This window comes from Nannobrachium achirus, assembly GCF_963921795.1.
Source record: "Nannobrachium achirus genome assembly, chromosome: 4".
Classification (NCBI taxonomy): Eukaryota; Metazoa; Chordata; class Actinopteri; order Myctophiformes; family Myctophidae; genus Nannobrachium; species Nannobrachium achirus.
In genome coordinates this window covers 74,554,039-74,559,848 of record NC_137813.1, presented here as the reverse complement: position 1 = coordinate 74,559,848, position 5,810 = coordinate 74,554,039, and positions in this window count along the sequence as shown.

Genomic DNA, 5,810 nt, shown 5'->3' with positions numbered 1-5,810 from the left:
CCAACTAACACAGGGGTGTCTGGACTAAACCATTATACTGTGTATCTAGTCGATCACACCACATCTCCCCCTTTAAGTAAAACAATAAATCTTTTCAATTGTTTTTCTGCAATAATAAAGCATGCACAACTTAAGCAAAAATATTCAAAACGTTTTCCTTTTTTTTCAAAATTACTTAGTCCCCTTAACAATGCCTACATAACCATAATATAAACATTTGCACGGTGGTAATCAAATAATCAAACCTCATCTACAGTTGCATCAAAAATCAAACATCAGTTTACAACCATTCTTTTTTTCTCTTTTTACATTTCTTTTTTTTCACATTTTCTTTTCTTTTCACTCACAAGTCCAGTCTAATAGGTTTCACTATTGGTCTCCCAGACCTTGTTCTGGGAATACTGGATTGTGGGCTAGCTCTGGGTGTTGGGACCTTTGGGGCTGATACAGGAGTGGGCACAGCAGCGGGGGCTGGAGAATTCTCCAGTGTGGTGCTACTGTTTTCAGGCCCACCCATTGGAATCAGGTGGTGGCGGTTTCTGCGTACAGTCCCATGGGGCACATCGACCATGTAGGATCGTGGCGTTGTGTGTGTGCCAACCACAGTCCCTGTGACCTTTGAGTCCGTCACCCACACCTCTTGTCCAGGTGTAAGTTTGCTGAGAACATGCGCCCGATGACGCTTGTCAAAGCGATTCTGTTCCGCCAGTCTCATCTCCTTCTCCTTCGAGCTGACAGTCGCGCTGTGGGGAAGAGACGGGTTCAGCAGTGATGGGAGGGTCGGGACAGTGGTCCTGAGTCTGCGACCCATCAGTAGTTCCGCTGGGCTGAAGCCGTTCTGGAGAGGAGTCGACCGGTATGCAAGCAAGGCAAGGTAGGGATCCTCAGCTTTCTGGAGGAGATTTTTAACAGTCTGAACTGCGCGCTCAGCCTCACCGTTGCTTTGCGGGAACTTGGGACTGCTGGTGACATGTTCGAATCCATAGTTCGCAGCAAAGGTCGAGAAGCTCTGCGCAGCAAACTGGGGCCCATTGTCCGTCAGTAAAGTCTCGGGGACCCCATGACGGGCAAACATGGACTTAAGGTGTACAGTGATGTCAGCAGATTTAGTGAGGGAAAGATTTGCTACTTCCACATACCTGGAATAGTAGTCAACGACCAGCAAGTACATTTTTCCCTTCAAGGTGAACAAGTCCGCCCCTAGCTTCTGCCAGGGTCTCTCTGGGAGTACAGTGGGCATGAGTGGTTCAGTGTGGTTCGTGCGCTCCTTAATGCACGTTCTACAGTTCTGGACCAGTTCATTGAGCTGTTGGCTTAGGCCAGGCCACCACACGCTTTGTCTAGCGCGCTCCCGGCACTTCACCACTCCCTGGTGACCCTCATGTAGCTTCGCTAGGACGTCGTTCCTCATGGCTGACGGAATAACTAGTCTTGTCCCCTTCAACAGGAGACCATCGTGGACGGTGAGAAAGGCACGTTCTGCCCAATACCGTTTCAGGATACCGTTGCAGGAACTGTTCTCATTCCAACCATCCTGACACAGTTTCATGACGGCAGAGCACACATTGTCGGCCTTGAGGTTCTCCCTCAGCGTGTCCATGTAGGTGGCGCTCACTGGAAGATTGTCCATGATGCTGTCTACATAGATATTTGTGCTCTCCATGAACTCATTATCCGCACGTGTTGCTTCGGCATGCAACGGCGCACGCGACAGAGTGTCGGCCGTCCACAGGTCCTTTCCTGCGACATGAGAAATTGTGTAGGAGTATCCCATGAGCCTCATTCTGAAACGCTGTATGCGTGGAGGTAAGGTGTCCAAGGCTTGAGCCCCTAAGAGACTCAGCAGAGGCTTGTGATCGGTCTCTAATTCAAAGTGCTGCCCTAGTAGGAAGTCTCTGAAGCGTTCACATGCCCAAGTGAGTGCAAGGGCTTCCTTTTCGACCTGTGCGTACCTCTGTTCCACAGCCGTCAGAGAACGCGATGCATAGGCTACAGGCCTCCATTCATCCGTCCATTTTTGCAGAAGCACTGCTCCCAACCCAAAGGAAGACGCGTCCGCTGACACCTTGGTCTCCTTGTTCGGGTCGTACAGCGCCAGCACAGGTGTGGATGAGAGCTCCTCTTTCAGCCTGTTGAAAGCTTGGACTTGGTCAGCTCCCCAGACCCAGCAGTTTTTCTTAGAGAGCAGGTCCCTGAGGGCTTTGTCCTTCTCTGCTAGCTGTGGCACAAACTTTCCTAGCTGGTTCACCATGCCTAGGAAGCTGCGTAGCTCACTGACGTTCGTCGGCTCAGCCATCTCTCTGACCGCAGACGTTTTGGCTGGATCGGACATCACTCCTTTGTCCAAGATAATGTGGCCCAGGAACTTCACTTCCTGTGTTGAGATTTCACATTTCTCGACGTTGAGCGTCATGCCTGCGTCCACCATCTTTTTCAGGACAGCGTGAAGCCGAGAGTCATGTTCCTCCTGTGTGGTCCCCCACACCAGCAGGTCGTCCATATGACACACGACTCCTTCCAGGCCTTCGGTGACCTGGGTGACCATCCTGTTCTGGAAATGTTCGGGTGCAGAGGCTATCCCGAACGGCAGTCGGTTGAAGTAGAACCTCCCGAAGGGCGTAATAAAGGTAGTCAGCTTTGCTGATTCCTCCGCCAACGGAATTTGCCAGAACCCCATGTTGGCGTCGAGCTTGCTGAAGATCTTGGCTCCAGCCAGTGAGCCCAGGGTCTGCTCAACGGATGGGAGGATGTACTTTTCTCTCCGCACTGACTCATTTAGCTTGGTTAGGTCAACACATATACGTGGATCAGCATTCTTTTTAGGCACCACCACCATGCCTGAGCACCAATCTGTGGGCTCCTCCACTCTACTGATGACGTCCATCTTCACCATGCGCTCCAGCTCTTTTTTGACTTTGGGCATTAAAGGGAGAGGAATCCGTTGTGGAGTTTTAAGCGAGTGCGGTACCGCATCTGGCTGTAGCTTGATGGTGTAACGCTGCTCTATCATGCCTAGACCGCTGCATAGTTTTGGATAACAGTCTTTCAGGGTCTGCATGTTAATGCTGTCCAGGCGAGCTACTAGGCCCAGCTTCACACTGGCTGACCTACCAAGTAGAGCTGTGTGTAGGCTCTTGATCACAAACACTTCCTCTACAGTCTCTCTTTCTCCCCTCTGCAGCAGGATGTCCGTGGCCCCCAACACATCCAGTTGGGCGCCACCTGGACCCAGCAGGGGTTTAGGTGCTTTGTGTAGGGAGGGCTTGTTACGGGTGTACACTGCATCGAACACATAGTCTGGAATCACAGTTACATCCGCGCCGGTGTCAATTTTAAATTTGACTTTTTTGTTTTTCAACATCAAATTAACTGTCCATGGGTCTTTTCCTGCTGTCACTGTCCCTAAAAATAGGCTGTCGTCCTCTGAGTCTTCCTGGACCTCATTGACTGACTTGGCTGACAGGCACACACGTCTGTAGTGTCCTTTTTTTCCACAGCCACGACATGTGACATCATTAGCAGGGCACTGACTAGGATGATGTGATGGACTTTTTCCACATTTGCGACACTGCTTATTTTTCTCTGCATTAGCATAATTTCCTTTTTCTTTCTGGAAATTTGGCTTTTTGCGGTACTGCTGCTTGCCTTTAAATGCAACTCTGTCCACAGAGCGTGACTCTTTAGCACATGTATCACCGTGAAGACTTGTCTGCTGCCGCTTGATTTCTTCACTCTGCCTTGCCATAGCTATTGCCTTGTCTAAAGTGAGGTCTTTGTCCATCTGCATACGTTCAGACAACTTTTTGTCAGCTTGTCCTACCACAAGCCTGTCTCTGATTAATTCGTTATGCAGAGCACCATATTCACAATATTCTGACAAAGTGTATAAAGCAGTCACAAAAGAATCCACACTTTCATTTTCCTCTTGCTTCCTCATGTTAAAGCGTGCTCTCTCGTATATCACATTCTTTGTGACAATGAAGAATCTGTGGAATGCATCCCTTACCGCTTCATATTGCCGCATCCGCGCATATGACAGGTTCAGTCCTTTCAAGACGTCATCCGCTTCGTCGCCCATACAGTACATAAGAGTGTTTATTTGACTTTCCTGGGAAGATGAGTGAAGATTGCTGGCTTGCCGAAACCTTTCGAACCTCCTAATCCATCTCTCCCAGTCCTGCGGTTTGCTGAAGTCAAACTGGTCCGGAGGTTGAATGCTGAACGTCGCACCAGGCACCGGTACAGCCGCCGCTTGCGCCGCCGACGCTGAAGCACCCCCGCCGGTCCGCGGAGGCGGCACCTCCCGCTGGTCTCGCTCCTCCGCATCCTCGGAACCAGGCATCGTGTCGTCTAATGCTCTCGACTTTAAACTTTATAAACTAACTCTAGACGCTCGCTCGTAGTCACTCTGACACCATGTCGTGTAATGCTATTACAAAAGGGTTCTTGCTACGACGAGGTACAATAATACTGTAGGCTTTATTCAGACACACGCGTTACACACCGGCACTGTAGGAATGTCCTTCATGGAACTCTCTGTATTCAGCGTTCTCCATATAAGGCATGTCCGGGCATATGGGCAGTACCAACTAACACAGGGGTGTCTGGACTAAACCATTATACTGTGTATCTAGTCGATCACACCACACATAGGAAAAGGTACAGTTTCATGACGGTACAGTTCACTGGTACAAGGTCCACTAAAAGGAGATCCATGAAAAGACTAAGCTTATTTCCACTGGAAACCATTAAAGTATCTCATATAACATTGAATGACAGACAAATAGAACACAGTACTATGCAGTAGATATGTAAAGAAAAACAAAAAAAGAAAACAGTAAGTCTAAACAAACAGTATATACAAAGAAGGGGCAGGGGAGGGTAGGGTTGGGCTAGGTTAGTTTTTTTTTTCCCAGTTGCGAACGACTGCTGCCTGTAAGTGGGTTTTCAGGGCAATTTTAAAGGATGCTAGTGATCCACACTCCTTTATGGTCTTCGGTAAGGCTTTCCACATTTTCGTGGTATAGCAGAAAAACGAGTTTGACCCCTTGTTGGTTTTGACTCTGGGTTGGAAGTGATCTGTAGCGCTGCCTCACACTGAGATGAGATGAGTGTAGACATACTGTGTACTGACTTCCGTGATTTTAGGCCAAAATGTATAGGAGAATTTTAAAAAAATGGCCTGATGGTGGCGCTATATGGGACAGATCCATGTTGATGAGATGAGTGTAGACATACTGTGATGCGATTTGCGTGATTTTAGGGCAAAATCTGTAGGAGCAGTGTCCAAAAATGTGTTTGAAAAAATCGGCCTGATGGTGGCGCTATATGGGACAGATCCATGTTGATGAGATGAGTGTAGACATACTGTGATGCGATTTGCGTGATTTTAGGGCAAAATCTGTAGGAGCAGTGTCCAAAAATGTGTTTTAAAAAATCGGCCTGATGGTGGCGCTATATGGGACAGATCCATGTTGATGACATGAGTGTAGACATACCGTGTTGCGATTTGCATGATTTTAGGGCAAACATTTTAGGAGCAGTGTCCAAAAATGTGTTTTAAAAAATCAGCCTGAAGATGGCGCTATATGGGACAGATCCATGTTAATGAGATGAGTGTAGACATACTGTGTAGCGATGTGCGTGATTTTAGGGCAACAATTGTAGGAGCAGTGTCCAAAAATGTGTTTTGCAAGAATCGGCCTCATGGTGGTGCTAGAAGAGGGCCATGTGAGAATTGATTGGGTGGAGGTTGTGGTTTGGCAGGCAAGGAGTGTGTGTGCAAAATTTGGCATGGATCGGGGCAACGG